At 43.2% G+C, this 19,415-nt stretch overlaps 1 protein-coding gene across 4 annotated transcripts in view; it reads left to right on the plus strand.

Moving 5' to 3' along the window:
* The first annotated feature begins 313 nt into the window (after positions 1-313).
* AGBL5 (ATP/GTP binding protein like 5) overlaps positions 314-19,415 on the plus strand; it is a 740,606-nt gene continuing 721,504 nt past the window's right edge. For all 4 annotated transcript variants that reach the window (XM_029596295.1, XM_029596297.1, XM_029596296.1 and 1 more), the window contains exons 1-2: positions 314-599; positions 2,575-2,644. The gene's annotated coding sequence lies outside the window, so the exon portion shown is untranslated. The remainder of the gene's footprint in view (positions 600-2,574; positions 2,645-19,415) is intronic.

The following is a 19,415-nucleotide window of genomic DNA, read 5'->3' on the forward strand; positions in this document are numbered from 1 at the left end:
AGAGTCAATTTAACAAATCCAAGTCTGCTGGTAGATTTAGCACAGTTATCGTTAAAGTCTTTGCAAAACTCTCAGCATTGAGATATGTATGAAAAAACTGCAAAAAAGCGAAATTAGAAACCAAACCGCCACAACGAACACCCTTCCACTGTACACCCATCACAGTCCTTGACTCAGAGAGAGGCTTGAAACGCAGATATTCCACATAGCCTGAGATTCAATGAAAGAACCAATCCCAAAGCAGTTTGCTTTGTGGCTAGTGGTAAAACCGCATGGACCAATCATAGCTCGTGTTGTTGTTGTCTGGCAGAGACGGGAAGCTTGGTGGGTTTGTTTGGGTTCGTGAGGCAGTGGTGGTGGCAGGGAAGCGGCGCTCCGTGCTCCGGCCTCCACACCTTCCTACCAGCCCTGCCCCGTCTTTTTTTCCTCCCTAACCGGGCACGCAGCGCCGGAACTCAGGTAAAGAGAGGGAGGTTGGTAGACAGCCGTAGGTCCGAAGGTCCGAAGGAAGAAAATAACAGCACCAAGAACCTCCGCCCCCTCTCCTCCGCCAGAGTCATCAACCGCTGGGATAACGGTCTGCTGTCCAGCGTGGGGCTGTACGTATACCTGTAAATCGACATAAGTAATATCTGCGGCTTTCATGCATACTCCGTGCAGTTTCTGGTTGGTCCGTGGTGTGTAAAATTCTAAAACGAAACGTAGACGATGTCGGCCGAACAGGACCGCTCGATTCACCAGTTTGTCCGCTGTGCTTTTACAACTCTTTCTTGACCTGTGGTCTTCTCCATTCCTATGTCACTAAGATCCTTTTTGTGTTTATCCCATGTGTGCTTCGATTCTGTCAACGTTTTTGCTGCATATATTTTTTTCCATTGCTGGTTAGCCAAAAAGCTGGTTTATTTTAATAAGGTCACGTTTAAGGTGTTCCGAGCTGAGGCCCCGATGTAATAAGATGTGCTGGGCTGTGCCCACAGGTTTACTTTTGAATGTGCCCCTCTTTTTGTGTGTGCGTGTGCAGACTTTACTCCCAATGCAGCAAGGAATTTTGCCACAAAAATTGCATACAGATTAGTACTCCTCCATTTAAATCCCAGTGAAGGCATTAGCTATTACTCCCTGATATAGAGGAACATAGGCTTAATAGATGTTTTGTTTAATACTGAAATTTTACTCCTGCTAAGAGTTGGAGAAAAGTTACCACAACTAATGTTAGTCTATGGGACTGAACCAAACGTGTAGTATGACGTTCCTGTACTTGTAATTTATGTGCATAAAACCCAATTTTGGGGTTTTATGCAATTGTACATTCCTTGCCCTTTTATACTTACTTATTGATTTATAGTGTGTCCATTTATGTTATTTTATTTATGCATATTAACAGTTGTAAACTGTTTTGACCAATGTGTGTTGTAAAGGCGGTATATAAACACTGTTAAATACATAAATAAATCTTGTGGCTAAAAAGTTAGAAAAGCCATCAGCAGAAGCCAGAAGGATGTTTGGTGCATAAGGACAGGAATAACCATCAGGAAACAGGAGATGAGAATGTCTCTGAATATTCTATGATGAGACCTCATTTGGAGTACTGTATATAGTTCTGGAGACTGTACCTTTAAAAGGATGTAAACTGAATATAGTCAGTCCAGAGAGCAGCTACTAAAATAGTCAATGGTCTTCATTAGAAAGAATATGGGGACAGGCTTAAATATATACACCGTGAAGGAAAGAAGGAAAAAGAGAGATATGATAGAAACTTTGAAATATCTCCAAGGAATAAATGCACAGGCCTTTTTCAATGGAAAGGAGACCCTGAAATGAGGGGGGTCACAGGCTGAGTGAAAGGGGTAGACTCAGGAGTAATCTAAGCAAATATTTCTTTGTAGAAAGTGTGGTGGAGACAAGGACCATATTAGAATTCAAGAAAACACGGGACAAGCACAGATGATCTCTGAGGAATAGGAAGGGATGTAAAGTGGAGCAGGAGATATGGATGTGTAGACTGGATTGGCCATATGGTTTTTATTTTAAATACAATTTATTCAAAGAAAAGATTTTATGTTTTATCTGCATTAAGCATGTCTTCTGTGCATGCTTTCAGTTTAGCATGCTTTAAAAAAAAGTTTTGATGCATTAGCATATGATTAACTTACTGCATCAGAAGTTATCTCAGCTTTTACTGTATGAGTGAAGAAATTGAGATCTAAAATTAAGCTCACACTTTTTACCCACATTTTATTACATTGGCCTGTAAAATGATCTTTTGACATTATTGCTATATAAGGGGAGAGGGAAGAGTCTGCTGCTCGATTCCACTGGATACCTCAAACTATATGGATCCTGTCCAAAGCAGGAAGATTAAACTGTCCCAAAAAGAACTCAATGTGTGGTGCAAACCTCTGTGTATGTTGTGTTTATGAGAAGTTGTGAGTAGTGAAAGAGGATGCGAGATCTGTGATTGAAAATGTAATATTGGGTATAGTTGCCTGGATCTGATATTTTCAGAAATGAACTTGATAAGTCTAGTGATTGCCATTTACATTCTTATGATTTGTTTGTCCTTTTTGCTTGTAGGTTGTTCTTTCTACAAAAATGTTTTTTATTCAGAAAAACATGTTTGAGCAAAATGGATATAATTACTATGGTAAGTTGAAAAGTAGTTTGTTCTTAAACTTTGCTACACTGGACCTGTTACACTATTTGTTTATTGATAAGCATAAGTGGATGTTAGGGAACTGTCTGTAAAATATTGCTAGTAGTCTGGTAAATAAGTAATTGATGCTTATTTTCACTAATTTGAGAGCCACTACTTTCCTCTTTGTTTTGTGGAGATTTTCCTGTAGTATTGGTAGCAGAAGGGTGCAAACAAGTGTGGCCTTAGCTCTGTGAAAGTGAGAGGATTAATAATTAGGTTTTCTGGTAATTAATGTTCATTTTTAGACTTTTTTCCATTATATGAGATATGTTAAAGTTAGTGGTTTTTACCTTTTAATTTTAAGTTAAAATTTTAAAAAATGAAATCCTCTCAAAATATTGATTTTTATGTCTCCTCCACCCCTTCTTTTTCTGAGCACCTGTTCAATGTGCTTTCTCATTCAATTTGTTTTCTCATGCCTGCTGCCCTCAGTATATCTCTCCTTTGAGATTAAACTTCCTGCCATTTCTTCTCATCAATGGGATCTGATTGATGTTATTGTCTGACTTCTCTACCAGTCAACTCTGCTGCTGTGTCCTCAATATGAGGCTTGGCCGAATGAGTGCTCAGCAATAGTGGAGAATCTAGACAGTGGTGTCAGTGAGGCCCCAGACAAAGGAGAGTGTTTTTTAGTGTTAATGGGTAAACACTCATTTCCTCCCCCCCCCCCCCCCCCCCTCAGGATGTTTTATCTGTTAAAACAACAATAAAAATAACAGTTTATAATCTGTTTAGTGGACAAGAGTATAGGATGAAGAAGACCAGCAGTCTTCATATATATATATTACTGATCTATGTTGCTCCACATGGTCAGTTTAAGAGTATAGGAAGCAAGGACAAGACAAGCATCACCTTTGATAATTCAGATATCTCATGTAGGGAACAAACCAAAATACAGTGAAACAAGTAAGATGATCTTCAAATTTTTATTAACGAAAGATGTAAAATTGGGTCACTGGAACATACTGAGGGTAATTTTCATAGTGACTTCTGCAGGAAAAATCAGTATTTTATGTGCAGAAATAAATTGATGTTTGTCAGTCTGGATAACATGCTCAGTGGCAAGTAGAAAAAAGTGTGATAAAAATATCTGAAAACATAACAGGGGTAATTGTCAAACACTTGAGACCACTTTGAAAATTATCCCATCTACCCACCCAGTCTACCCGCACAAGTTACCTGCTAAAACAGCACACATTTTAACTGAAAATTGATGTGGCATATTTTATAATACAAAAATATGCACGTAAGTCAGCACCTCTCCTCAACTCTGCCCTCAAGAATGTCTCCAGTCAGTTTGGATAAACTTACACGTGATATATGCGTTTTCCCGTCAATAGCAGGGCTAAATTAGCCATGTTGTCATAGGGAACTGTCATTCAGGGCCTGGGAGGCGGAGTTTTATCAAGCAGAGGATAGAGTTTTTGCTCTCTGTGGCTGCGCCAAAGAAGACACCACCAGCGTCGAAGATGGAGCGTCTAAAGTCCAAGTCGATGCAAACGGCGCAGGAGCCGAGGCATAAGCACCAGGAGAACATCACAAGGCGCCGCAGACGACGCACAAGGTGCAGAAGTCGGCGCATATGGTGCAGAAGCTGGCACATACAGCGCATGGGCCATCCTATCGGGTGCCACATCTGTCTCAGATAATTCAATCACCATTAAAACGGAGACATGAATCTCCAAGTGCCTCTCATATCTGTCAGGACATATGGAAGACAAGAGGTCACATACGTTGCCTAAAAAGAGAAAACAGGAGGAAGCTGTCCCATATAAAGCACCAAAGTTAATCCCTTCTGACCCTGGCACACGGAATAAGTTGCCACCACCTTTGCAACCAGGTTGTCCACCAATGCCGCCTTAGTCAAGGGAAGTGTTTTTCAATCTGTCCCAATCATTGTCAGGATTTTTTTTTTGAAGTTTTACAGTCGTCCTTCAAAATGCCTACAGAATCTTTCGTAGATTCTCCGGAAACAGTACAAACTTCCAGGGAACCATCAGTGGAGCCTCCGTCATCCCCAACAGAGATTCTCCCGGCTTCACCAGTTCAAAACCCGGAAACTCCAATTGACTCCGTTTCCCTGCACACTTCACCATCTTCTTCTACTGGGTACCCATCCGAACCACCAGATCAACCACAGGAGCCATATTCCCCACCTGAAGTCCTAACTTACCTGAAATTTTTAGAAAAATTGGGTATAATATTGCACTTGGAGGTCCAAAAGATTCCTGATCCCAGAGCAGAAACTACAGGTCTCCTAAAGATCTTTGATGCTCCAGGAGAGCCGACATCTCTTACACCACAGGAAATCTTAGACAGCGTTTTACAAAAATCTTGGGAAATGCCGTTTTCTCTCTCGGCTATATCAAGGAAAACTGATCTAAAGTTCCGAATGCGGAAAACATTTCACTACACTGTGCCCCAATTGCCACATGCATCAATTATGGTCGAATCCGCGATGCAAAGATCTAAGAAATCGAAAACACACACTGCCTACCCTCCGGGACAGGATAACCGGTGTTTAGATGAGTTGGCAAGACAGATTTACGAGAACACAATGTTAAATGCTCGCATACAACACCATCAATTCTATATGGTACAATATATGTATGAGTGCATCCAAGCGACCAAAGGTATGCTTACATCTACCGGAGAACAGATAGCACCTCCTCTCCTTGATATGAAAGAGTGTTCTAGGCACCTTTTACGAGCAGTGTGCGAAGGGTTTGAGACATCTTCCAGGGCGTCTGCTACAGTCATTGCAGCCCGCAGAATGGCATGGCTTCGGGAGAGTGCCATTAGGGAAGATCTTCATGAAAAACTCGCCAACCTCCCATGTACAGGAGACAATTTGTTTGGAGAACATTTCCAAGATACAGTTAGTAAACTTAAGGATGAAGCTATTGCGGTTCAATCCCTAACGGCTCCATCCCAATTTTCTTCTTTTCGCCGTTATTTCGACACTGCTCATAGACAATTCGCCCGCAGACTGTATAGATCTTACCAACAATACAGGACGCCTTCTTATCAATCATATCAGCGTCCACAACCGCAACAACAAAATCCACATCAGTGAAGGGGCAAGCCTCGAAACCAGAGGCAGCCAGCCCAACAACCTGCAGCCCCTGTAAAATCAATACAATCTTTTTAGGACCACAGCCGTCACCACAGTACCAAGCACCCCCAGGCAGAATCCACTCTCGCCTATCAGCCTTGGAAAATATAACATCAGATCAATGGGTTTTAGAGATTGTACGACATGGCTACCAACTCCAGTTTACAAAGAAACCCACATTGCCCCATCTCACAATTCAGATACCTCAGAGATCTCATTCCCAGCTCGGGGAGGAGATTGCCTTGCTTCACAAACAACAAGCAATACAACTAGTTTCTCCGACAGCCCGAAACTCAGGCTTTTATTCCCCATATTTCCTCATTCCCAAGAAATCTGGGGGCCTTCGCCCAATACTGGATCTTCGGGAGTTGAACAAATTCATGGTCAAAGAAAAACTCAAAATGATGTCATTGAAATCCATTCTACCCCTAATTCAACCCAATGATTGGATGTGTTCAATAGATCTGAAGGATGCCTACACACTCATTCCGATCCATCCTCTTGGCAATACCTATGCTTTCGATACAAGCATCAACACTACCAATACAAGGTTCTTCCCTTTGGCCTATCGGCTGCACCCAGAGTATTCACCAATTGCATGGTGGTGGTGGTGGCTCATCTCCAACAACAAGGTATGACAATATTTCCATATCTGGACTCCGGAAATCTTGATCGACCACCTCCGACGGGTAATAAATTGCTTACAGGAGTTGGGACTGGTGATCAATTTTCAGAAATCACATCTGCAACCAACTCAAACTCAACAATTCATCGGAGCTTGTCTGGACACCAGATGAAACAGGGCGTTCCTGCCAGAAGATAGGAAACAACTGATTGTCAACTCCTACATTCTCTGAACTTAACACTCAGACCTTTGGCAAGACAAGTTTTAATTGTATTGGGCCATATGATAGCAGCTATTTTCACGGTTCCAAACACCAGGCTACATATGAGATGCCTGCAATGGGGTTTAAAACGTCAATGGAAACAACACTCACAACCATTGACAAAACGTCTATCATTAACATCCGAGATGAGGAAGGACATAACGTGGTGGCTCCTTGGCTCCACCCTTTCCAAAGGAGCATTGTTCAGCCCCCCTCCTCACAACGCAGTATTGACCACCGATGCATCCCGCAAGGGCTGGGGAGTTCATTTCGAAGTTTACGAAACACAGGGTCTATGGACAATATCAGAACAGACCGTGCAGATAAATTTATTAGAACTCAGAGCGATTCGAAATGCATTCCAAGTCTTTCAAATCCACCTGAAAGGCCGCAGAGTCATGATCTACACGGACAGTCAGGTGGCGATGTTTTATATAAACAAGCAAGGAGGATCCGGTTCATGGTCCCTGTGCAAAGAAACCCTGATAATCTTCGAGCACGCTCATCGACATTCCATACATTTAAGGGCAACTTACCTGTAGCCAATACAAGAGCGGACAAACTAAGTCGCATATTTCATCCTCACAAATGGTCCCTCAATCCACACGTAGCCCAAAGAATATTCGTACAATGGGAGACACCATCGATAGATCTTTTTGCCACGGAGATAAACACTCAAGTATCCCGCTTCTGCTCAATAAGACCCAACCAGCTCAGAATCACTCATTTTGTGGACAAAAGGCCTCCTGTATGCCTTTCCTCCCATTCCACTCATTACCAGGACAATTCAAAAGTGCATAGCAGACAGGACTCAACTGATCCTCATAGCCCCATCCTGGCCCAGGCAGCCGTGATACAGCTACCTCCTACGTCTGTCGATCATGGACCCAGTTCGACTACCGAATCAACCAGATGTGCTGGTCCAAGAACAAGGGACACTCCTGCATCCGCGACACTCGTGTCTCGATTTGACAGCATGGAGATTGAACGGCTCCTCCTAACGGAGCAAGGAGTTTCCACTTCAACCCAGTTTATATTGTTGGAGTCCAGGAAACTATCAACTAGAAGGAATTATAGTTATAAATGGAAATGCTACTCTACCTGGTGTATTTCCAAGGGCATTGCACCATTGGACTGTTCACCCGAACTACTCATGGATTACTTACATACCCTGTACACATCTGGTCTAGCAACATCATCTATAAAAGTTCATCTCTGCCATTGGTGCATATCATAGGCCAGTTAACAATCACCCTACCTCCAACCACCCCTTGTTTTCTCGTTTCGTTAAAGGGCTAACTCACCTTCGCCTGCCAATATCTAAACCTCCAGTTCCATGGAACCTCAACCTAGTTTGGAACAGCTAATGTTTTTTCTGTTTGACCTATGGACTCTGCACACATGAAATACCTTACATGGAAAGTAGTATTCCTGGTAGCGGTAACGTCTACACGCCGAGTCAGTGAATTACAAGCATTAGTTCACTATGCTCCATATTTACAGTTTTATCATCACAAAGTGGTTCTCAGGACTCACCCATCCTTCCTTCCAAAGGTGGTTTCTCAGTTTCATCTGAATCAAGCCATAGAACTACCAATCTTTTTCCCTAAGCCTCATGATAATGATAGAGAAAAATTACTACATATGCTGGACTGCAAAAGAGCATTAGTATACTATAAAGACAGAACATACTCCAACTCCCGTGTGTCTCAATTATTCATTTCTTTCGACCTGAAAGCACCTGGCCTACCGGTGGCTAAACGCACCATCTCCAGTTGGATAGCACAATGCATCAAATTCTGCTACGAGAAACAGAAGCTACCTCTACATTCTGTTCCAAAGGCTCACCAAGGTAGGGCAGTGGCTGCGTCATTCGCGCATCTCAAGAATGTACAACCTGTAGACATTTGTAAGGCAGCTACATAGTCATCACTTCATACCTTCATGTCTCACTACTGCCTTGACCAACAAGTGGCCACTGATGCAAAGATATGGCAAGCAGTCTTGCAGTCTCTATCCTCCTGTCCACGGTGACTGCCACGTTACACAGATCACGCGACCATATAGCCATCACAAACAGCATGATCGGGAGCTTGGGACTCCCATGACAGCATGGCTAATTCAGCCCTGCTATCGATGGGGAAAAAGCAAGTTTGCTTACCGTAAACGGTGTTTCCGTAGGTAGCAGGATGAATTAGCCATGCTGACCCTCCCTCCTCCCTGGCAGTCGACCGTCTACTCGACTACATTAAAGCTTAATTACAGACTGAGGAGAATCTGTTACTTTCCTGTGAGGGAACACACGTGCAGCCGCAGAGAGCAAAAACTCTATCCTCTGCTTGATAAAACTCCGCCTCCCGGGCCCTGAAAGACAGTTCCCTATGACAGCATGGCTAATTCATCCTGCTATCTACGGAAACACCATTTATGGTAAGCAAACTTGCTTTTACCTGTGTATCAGGTGGGAAATTTGGTAAAAGGCCTTTGTTTTTTTTCCATTTGCTATCAATTATTGTCATTGCAGCAGATTAATTTTTTTTTAAATTCTTTCTTTATTAATTCTTTATTAAAGTTTTTACAATAAAGCAACATCGTAACAGTATCAATACTAACCCCCTGAAAAACTGTCCCCTCCCCACCCTTTTCCCCCCTTAACACATACACCATAAGCATATCATAATTGCCATATAACAACACTTCTGATACTGTGAAAAATCAGAGTGCCATAGATTAATGTTGTAAGTTCTTTTCTGTCAGCAATATCTGACATTCCCAAAGGCTTCTGTTCATATGTATGTGGAATATTTTCTGTATTATATTTCAGTAGTTTTAATTTGTAATTGTCTTTGTTCTTTGCTAATCAAGCTCGTTCTCTTTTTTTTTTTTTTTTTTTTAAATCTATTATCACACTTTATCATTTCTCATCAGATATGTAGACTGATGTTTTCTGTATTGGAGGGAGGGGAACAGAGGCACTGAGGCGCAGTGGAGAATGCAACAGCTGCTGTTGGGGAGTATCACTGATATTGGCAGAAAAGGCCCCTTTAGCCATCAAGTACCAGTAGTGGGGTGGATATATTTACTAGAGTGTCTTTTTTTTTTTTTTATTTAATCAAATCATAGAAGGAAATGTCAGGGCAAGCATGTTTTTTTTAAAAACTATTTACCCGTTTACCTATTTGATTTCCATATTCAAAATACAATATATTCATAACAGAAAACAAAGAGATACAATAGAAAGACACAACTACCTCATACTTGAAACAAGGAAAACCAAAACCACATATAGTAAATATCTCTGTATAGACTACCACTGGGGGAGCTGAAAAAACCCCCCAGAGAAAACCCCTCAGAATACAATTATTAAAGGCCTGTAAATTTCTATGAATGAGACTATTTATTCTGAAGTAGTCTTTCAAGTTGATCAGGATCAAAAAATATAAATTTAACATTAGTCAATTTTACATGACACTTACATGGAAATTTCAATTGAAAACTACCCCCAAGTGTCAGAACATTAGATCTGTTCTGAAGAAAGAGTTTGTACCTGAATTGAGTGGATTTAGTTACATATGAAAATATCTCTAAACATTTCCCCAAAAAGGACCTCTCTTTTAACCTAAAGAAAAGTTTCAGAGACTGATCTTGCTCAGACTCCAAAACAAATACAACTAACAATGTAGCACTAAGAAGGACTTCAACCTAGGGACAAATGGAATTAGGGCAACTGGAATAAAACCAACAGCTAAAGTATCAGAAATAGCATCAACAGAACTTTTCCTTCAAATATAGAAAACTTTAGCAATATTAGGAATTTCATCAAGGAACATTTTTAACAATTCAAGGTAAAAATCTATCCAACATTGCCCTAGGAAACACTTGAGTTGAAAAAGGAAAAAGGTAATAATTTTCCCTATTTTCAATTTTATTATGAAGAATTTCATTGTCTTTAATTAATGCAAGGGATGAGTTCTGAAGAGTCACAATTTGTTCTTCCATGACCCCATTCTCTTTTGCTATTACTTGCAATGCCAAGAAATGATTATCCACTTGAAAGATTTAATTTCTCAAAGGAAACCATGGCTTTATCTATTCTAGAAGAAAGTGACTTCTCCAGGTTAGTTACCACCATCCATAGAGTCCCTAAAGGAACAGAGGATGACTGGACCAAAGAGGAAATAATTGCTGAAATTTTAGAAGAAACAGAATTCAACCCAGAAACTCCTGGAGCAGTAACTAAACTATTCCCATCAGTAGAACTGAACTCAGCCTGAGAAATAGGGCTTTTTATCCATTCCAAGGATAAGGTCCTTCTTAGCCAGAACTGCTAATTTGTCCTGTTCCAAGGAGGACAGTGGCCTGGAATCAGGGCTGAGGGAGATATAAAACTCAGGGGGAACAGAAGCACAACACCAGGGTTGCTGCTTCCTGATTCCGAAGAAATACTGGGAAAGAAAGTCTCTAATCTTGTCTGGAAGAGAAGCCTTTGTTTTCTTTCCCATAAGGCAAAGAAATTGAACCTGACAACCAGAGTGTAGGGGTGCGTCCCTTTGGTGTGTGGCTTTGGTGAGCTGGTGGTGGTGCACCACTTTTAGATGGTCCAAGAGGCGCCCGAAGATGATGTCAACTACAGCTCCGGAGTCAAGCAATCAGGCAGGAAAACTCAGCGTGTCACCACGGGTAGGGCTCCTTTCTTATTTACTAGAGTTTGTTCTCTTCCACCCTTTCCCTTAATAATTGAACCTCATTTTATCTCTTGGTCCAAGTCATGGCAGTTCAAGGTGTCACTTTTGGAAAATTAAGCTTTTCGTTTTGTTTGTGCATGATAAAGAAAGTACGACTGCAATGGTGACTTACAGAGCTCTTTGACTCTAGAAGGGGGTCTGAAAATCTTGGGAGCTCCTAACAGTTTTAACTGATATTTTTACATAGGAAAATTAGAATACTCTTTTTTTCCGAAGATGAGCAGGGCTGAATTAGCCATGCTTTCTGGGAGTGCCCCCTTGCAGCTCTTGGCAGGAACTTCTAGCAGCAAATTTTTGCTGCTGCACACCTGTGCCGTGCTGTTTCCGCGCGGCTAACGTCCTCCTGTCAGTTCTTTCTATCCCTGCGTGCAATTCGGACACAACTTCTTCTTCTCCTGTCTTCTTCTCTGTCTCCTCTCAACCGAAAGCCCCAAACAGCACTTTTCAGTGCTCACTATGGCCCCAAAGACCCTGGATTTCAATTTTGCCGTTGTGGTAAAATTAGTCCGCGACCGATGGACATAAACTTTGTTATCTCAGCCTCGGGCCCGACCATGATATGGCGGCCTGCCATGATTGTGGGAAAATGTCTTCCAGGGCCCAGAAACAACGGGCCTTGAAAATAACCCACCTGAGGGAGAGTGTCTGGGATACATTGGGGTCCTATGCCCTGCAATGTTCAATTCAGTCTTCCCCAACCAGGGAAACAAACAGACTGAAGGACACCAAAACAGCCTCCTCTCTTCAAACCTCCTCTACACATAGAGACCGAAAGGTGAAGGTAAGGTCGGGCAGTCCCCCTTCCAAGAGGCCTCATAAAGACCCGACTTCCAGCTCTTCCCGGAACCTAGGTGTGTCTGTGTTGGTACGACCTATGTCAGCGCAGGGAGATGCATCGAGCTGAAACAAAGATCCAGTGCATCGGACTTCGACTGACGCATGGCTCCATCCGCCTCTCTGGACGCAGAGGCCCCAACGCATCCACCGACACACCCGGCGCCACGAGGTGCATCGGGCGATCCACAGACGCACCCAACACACCCATTGAAAAACATGGCAAGGCAAAGAAAAAGACCCACTATGTTGAATATAGTGCATCAGTCCCCAAAAGACACAGAGCCCCCTCAGTCCGGAGCGAATAGCCTCCTCACCACTACCAATACTACTGTCAGACCTCGACTATTCAGGTGATTCAGAAGGGGACACCCAACACTCTTCTGCCTCTGCCACACATGGTGACCAGGCACATTGCTCAAGGAAAAAGTCTTCCATCTCCAGACACTCTTCTCAGAGTTGCCTTACTCCCTCCGAAAAGAGTTGCCTCTCCCCCTCCGAAAAGGAGAAGGACAATTAGGGTTTTAAAGAACTCAAAGGGATAGTCTCGCAAACTTTGTCCCAGATCACTGGGCTTTTCCAGACCTTCTTTGACTCGGTGGTCCATGCCAAACAGCCTAGGACCCCCTCAAGTATTTTTGTGGTAGAGTCTGATCGCTCGACACCTCCTCCTCCGTGCTCGGACCCAAATATCGTTTTTAAGGGCTTGAGTCCCCATGGAAGCCCATGTGTCAAGAAACCGGAAGCCCCTTCTCGGCCATCTCCCTGCTCCTCCCTGGGGATACCTTTTGACGCTCCTGGTGGTTCGCTAATGCCAGCATCCCCTCCTGAAGACCTCAATTACTCCATATTTGCAGAGAAACTGGGCTCTGTTTTAAACCTTGAAACCAGAAAGGTTCTTGACCCACTGTCTGAAGTGCATGACCTTCTTAAGATATTTGACATTCCAGCGGAGCCTACAGCGCTTCCATCTCACTCAGTGCTCGACACTCAGCAACAAAGCCTGGGAGACACCTTTCTCCATGTCCACCACGTCCAGGAAAATGGAGCTGAAATTTCGACTGTGAAAATCTCAGCACTTTGCCATAGTACAGCTTCCGCTCGCCTCCATCGTTGTGGAGTCTGCTGTGAAAAAAGCCAGAAAGACACGGTTGTACTCAATTACTCCGCCAGGCAGAGACAATCATTACCTAATTGACTTTAGGTGAAAGGTATTCCAGGGATCCATGCTAAATGCCAAGGGGCAGCAGCACCAGCTTTATATTACTCAGTATCTCTATGAGTGCCTCCAATGTCTAAAATCTGAGGAAGACCAACCGTCAATGTCAGACCTGGTAAGCATTTGGTGGCTGATTTAGAAGAAGACCGATGTCACCTTTTATGCACTGTCTATGAAGCCTTTGATATATTGGCCCAGACATCTGCAGTCGCTATTGCAGCATGATGCATAGCAAAGTTGAGGGCAAGTGCGATCCGTGAAGATGTTCATGACAAATTTGCCGATTTCCCCTGCAAGGGAGATAACTTATTTGGTGATAAGCTTCGCGAGACGATGTCTCAACTTAAAGAACAGAGTGTGGCAGTATCCTCTCTTACCTCCTTCCAAGATTAGTCTACCTCAAGATGCTATTATCCCTCCTACAGAAGGCCTTTCTATCCCCAGCGCTTTTACAAGCCATACCCACCATACTGTCTTCCATACTACGTCTCCCAGAGGTCTCAACCACCAGACATAACCTCAATGGGGCAGATCCCACATGCAGCGCATGCCCAAACCACCCCCAGCCACTGCTCCCAAGTCTCAACTGTCTTTTTGATCCATCTGCAACCACAGCTACCACAAGCTGTAGGCGGCCGACTTACTTCTTTTGCATCAGCATGGGAACAGATTACATCAGATCGTTGGGTCCTCATCATCATCCAGAACAATTACTGCCTGAATTTCAAAATGCTTCCCCCATTACTACATTTGATTTTTCCTTCCCGAGAGACTGATGATTCCCTCCTTTTGTGGGAGATCGAGCTCTTCCTGAGCCAAAGGGCAATATGGAAGGTTCCCTGTTCTCAACAGTCCCTGGGATTTTATTCGCAATACTTCCTCATTCCCAAGAAAACTGGGGGACTATGACCCATCCTGGACCTCAGAGGGTTGAACAGTTTCCTCATCAAAGAGAAATTCAAGATGACCTCTCTCAAGAACATCTTACCCTATCTACAACTCGCGGACTGGATGTGCTCGCTGGACCTCAAAGATGCTTATGTCCACAAACCCCCTCTTCATGGCACTACCTGTGCTTCCAAACTCACAAACAGCACTATCAATATTAAGTGCTTCCTTTCGGCCTCTCATTAGCACCGAGAGCTTTCACCAAATGTCTTATTTATTTTATTTATTTAGGGTTTTTTAATACTGTCATTGGTAGGTACATCATGTCTGTTTACATGGAACTGAATTAACAGGAAAAGAGAGGTACATGAAACTGTAACATTGATAACAAAAACAGGGTTAAGGAATTTCAAGAGAGAGGATAGTAACAATGAGGGAGGATGTCTTGTGGTAGCTGTGGCCCACCTTCGAAAGGAGGGCATAAAACTCTTCCCCTATGTCGATGATAGGCTCCTAGTCAGGACCTGATTCGCACCCAGCAAATTCGAGTCCTGTCCTGCTTGCATAATCTAGGCTTCTTGGTCAACTACGAGAAATCTCACCTGGAACCTTCTCAAACAATACAATTTATAGAGGTGCTCATCATCACACAACTTTGCAAAGCCTTTCTCCTGGAAGACAGAATCACATTTCAAACCCTAGCCAGATTAATGAGGGATCTACAATAACCCACTGCACAACAAGTGCTGATGCTCTTGGGTCACATGGCAGCAGCAACTAATGTGATATCTCATGCTAATCTACACATGTGATGCTTCCAGTGGGGCTTGAAATCCCAGTGGTCCCAATGTTTTCATCACATGTCCCAAAAAATAATCTTAACCCATTCCATGATCAAAGATATCGACTGGTGGTTGTTCTCAAATACTCTACACTCCAGTGCGTCCTTTCGGCATCCACCCCATCAGATCATGCTGACTACAGATGCCTCCATGACAGGATGGAGAGCCCATGGTTTGCATCTAAAGACTCAAGGTCTATGGTTGACAAAAGAGGGAAACTGCCAAATCAATCTATTAGAATTTCGTGCCATTCGCTATGCCGTCTACACCTTCTCACGGATTCTTCAACACACATCGGGCATGATTTGCACAGACAACCAAGTGGCCATGTACTACGTAAACAAGGAAGGAGGGTCAGGTTCCAGGACTCTATGCAAAGAATCCATACTACTACTGGAGTGGGCACTAGCGCACTCAATTCAACTTCAAGCAACTTATCTTCCCGGTGAGGAACTTTGAAGCGGACAGACTCAGCCATCTCTTCCACCCCCACAAATGGGAACTCAACAACGAGGTGATGGCCTATATCTTCAGATGTTGGGACACACCTCTAGTAGACCTGTTTGCCACAGAATGCAACGCAAAGGTGCAACAGTTCTGCACCCTATGACAAAGCAATCATAGAATAGCCCAAGATGCCTTCCTTCTGCAGTGGTCGAACTGCTTTTTCTACACGTTCCCTCCAATCCCATTAATAGGATGGTACTACAAAAATGCATCTCGGACAATTTGAACCTCATCCTCATTGCCCCGGTGTGGCCCTGGCAGCCATGATATGCTTACCTAGTCCATCTCTCTATACAAGTGCCCATTCTTTTCAAGAACAAACCAAGCCTTCTATCACAAGAACAGGGGACATTGCTACATCCAATGCAGGATTCTCTCCACCTGACAGCGTGGAGATTGAAAGGAAAGCACTGAATCGCCTCACCATCACTTAGGGCATCCAAGATATTCTGATCGCAGTGAGCAAGCCTTCCATGAGGAAGAATTATGATGGAAAATGGTCACGATACCAATGTTGGTGCATAACAGAATCCTTGGACCCTTTCCGCTCCTCACTGGAACAACTACTTAAATACTTTCATCTACTTTTTAGTTTTGATCTTGCGATATCCTCCATCAGAGTGCATCTCAGTGCCATCGCAGCATGCCATTCCTCCAGTGAGGACCGCTCCATCTCTATGCATCCTCTAATATCCCGCTTCATGAGGGGCACCTTACGCCTCAGACCCCCTCTGATGCCTCCCGCTGTCCCATGGGACCTCAGTGTTGTCCTAGAGACTCTGATGTTTCTACCCTTCAAACCACTGGGAAGGTGGAATTAAAATATTTAACCTGGAAAGTGCTATTTCTCGTTGCAGTCATTTCGACCCGACAAGTTGGAGAACTGCAAGCACTTGTGCATTATCCTCCCTTTCTCCAGTTTTATCATGACAAAGTCACCCAACGAACTCATCCTTCCTTTATTGCCAAGTTGGTCTCTGCCTTCCACCTCAACCAAACAATTACTCTACTAATCTTCTTTCCAAAACCTCATGCCTCAGAAAGGGAGTCACTGTTACATAAACTTGATTGCAAAAGGGCCTTGGCTTACTATAAACAGAGGACCAATTACCCTCACAGACTATCACAACTGTTTCTTTCCTACAGTCTAAACACTCTCGGACTGCTGGTGTCCAAGTGAACCTTGGCCAGCTGGTTAACACAAAGCATCAACTTCTGTTATCACAATCGACCAGTCTCTTTATCATCAAAGGCCAAAGCCCATCAACTAAGGGCGGTAGCAACTTCCATTGCCCATTTACGACAAGTTCCTCTTCAGGATATTTGCAAAGCAGCAACATGGTTGTCCCTACACACTTTCACCTCCCACTACTACCTTCAGCAGCATGCCAAATCAGATGCCCTAATGGACCACAAGATCTTAAGTCATGGCATTAATCGATAGAGATGTCCACGAGAATAACAGGCTTCTCCACAAAAAAAAAAAAAAAAAAGAAAATCAACAGGCAGATGGTTATAATCACCTACATTCGATAATTCATTTCTCTCAAGCTACCCACTGCCTGTGCTGCGAAGCCTTGAGCTGCGGATTCCCAGAAACCATGGCTAATTCAGCCCTGCTTATCTGCAGAGAAAAGCAAGTTTGCTTACTGTAAATGGTATTTTCTGTAGATAGCAGGATGAATTAGCCATGCATCCCCGCCCTCCTCCCTGGACACTGATTTTCTCTTACTCTGTCTCCTACTCCTTTATGTTTTCCTTTCTGTGCTTTGAAGTCAACTGACAGGAGACCGTTAACTGCGTGGGAAGAGCACCGCGTAGGCGTGCAGCAGCAAAAATTTGCTGCTAGATGTTCCGCTGAGGGCCACCAGGGGGTGCTCCCAGAAAGCATGGCTAAATTAATCCTGCTATCTACGGAAACACCGTTTATGATAAGTAAACTTTTATTTGATTTTTTTTTTATAGTAGGTCTTTATTTTTTGAGTGATGAAAGTTGTGCTTCAAATATCACCTTCTATTCCACTGCATAGACTAACAGGTCAGTTTTAAAATGAGCACATGCGTTCATACACATGCTTATCAGTGCACAAGTGAAGATATGCTAGAATTTTTAATCGTGCGCACACTTACGGGCTTATGTTTTAAAATGCACCAACCATGCGTAAGTATGCTCCTAATTTTCTAATTTATTTTATTTTATTTTTATTTAATTTTTTATTTCATTATTTATTTATTTATTAAATTTTTATTTGTTTTATTATTTATTCAGTATTGATTTATTATGTATTTATTATTCATTCATTTATTTATTTTTTATTTATTTTATTTTAATTTTAATTTATTTAATAATTTATTTTATTTTATTTATTTTATTATTAGGAAATTTTTAATTTCCTAATAATCCTCAGACACACATTAGACGACCGAATACCCTTTTTGAACTATGGATCTCCACACTAACCTCATGTTCTGAATAAGAGCCTACTCTGTCGCTTTAACTGTTGTTATTATCCTAATCACTATGTTCCTTAGACCTTTCTTTCTAGCAGCATTTGCTTCCAAGTTTACTACCCTTGTTGAATGTAACTTTGTCCTTCCTGTTGTAACTATGGTTTTTGTTATAGTTTCCCCTTTTCGATGTAAACCGATCTGATATGGTTTCTACCATGAAGATCGGTATAGAAAAGTGTTAAATAAATAAATAAATAAATAAATTTAAGAGCTAACGTGTGTATGTTTTCAATAGGACCATTTCTGCTTTTACGTGTGTATGTCAGCGAATTTGAAAACATATGGGGTAGATTTTAAAAAAAGAGCGCGATCGCGTACTTTTGTTCGCGCAGCAGGCGCAAACAAAAGTACCCTGGATTTTATAAGAAACGCGCATAGCCGCGCGTATCTTTTAAAATCCTGGATTGGCGCGCGCAAGGCTGCCGATTTTGGGCAGCCTGCGCGCGCCGAGCCGCGCAGCCTGCCTCCGTTCCCTCCGAGGCCGCTCCGAAATCGGAACGGCCTCGGAGGGAACTTTCTTTCGCCCTCCCCTCACCTTCCCCTACCTAACCCACCCCCCCGGCCCTATCTAAATCCCCCCCTTACCTTTGTCCCTCGATTTACGCCTGCTAGAAGCAGACGTAAATCTACGCGCGCCAGCGGACTGCTGGCACGCCGTCATCCGACCCGGGGGCTGGTCCAGAGGCCTCAACCACGCTCCCGGGCCGGCGCCACGCCCCCGGTCCCGCCCCCGAAATGCTGCGTCATTCGGCCCCGCCCCGACACGACCCCTTAAAAAAACCCCAGGCGGATTTACGCGAGCAGGGCATTTAAAATCTGCCCATATTTGCGCGAGGCACATTCCCAGTTTTTCAGTTAGTCTACCGGTTTGTCCAGTTAGTAGCAAGGTCGTTCAGACCCATCTAGTTCTTCATCCTGCATGCTGCCCAGGTGACCGTGACCCCTCACTGTTTCCTATAAGACCTAAATCTTGATCTATAGATTCGCTCCTCATCAGAAGCAGCAATAAGGTATGTGGCATCTAGTGTAGGTGTGCTGTAGGTTTCGTTTTTAAAATTCAGAGTTACGCATGTAAGTCTTAGCCCCTCCTCAGAATTACTCACCCCTTCCCCTTATTCCTCACATGTACAGGGGTACATAATGTGCATATATTGGGGCTTTTAAAATCCTCG

The sequence above is a fragment of the Rhinatrema bivittatum genome, chromosome 3 (assembly GCF_901001135.1).
Source record: "Rhinatrema bivittatum chromosome 3, aRhiBiv1.1, whole genome shotgun sequence".
NCBI classification, from domain to species: Eukaryota; Metazoa; Chordata; class Amphibia; order Gymnophiona; family Rhinatrematidae; genus Rhinatrema; species Rhinatrema bivittatum.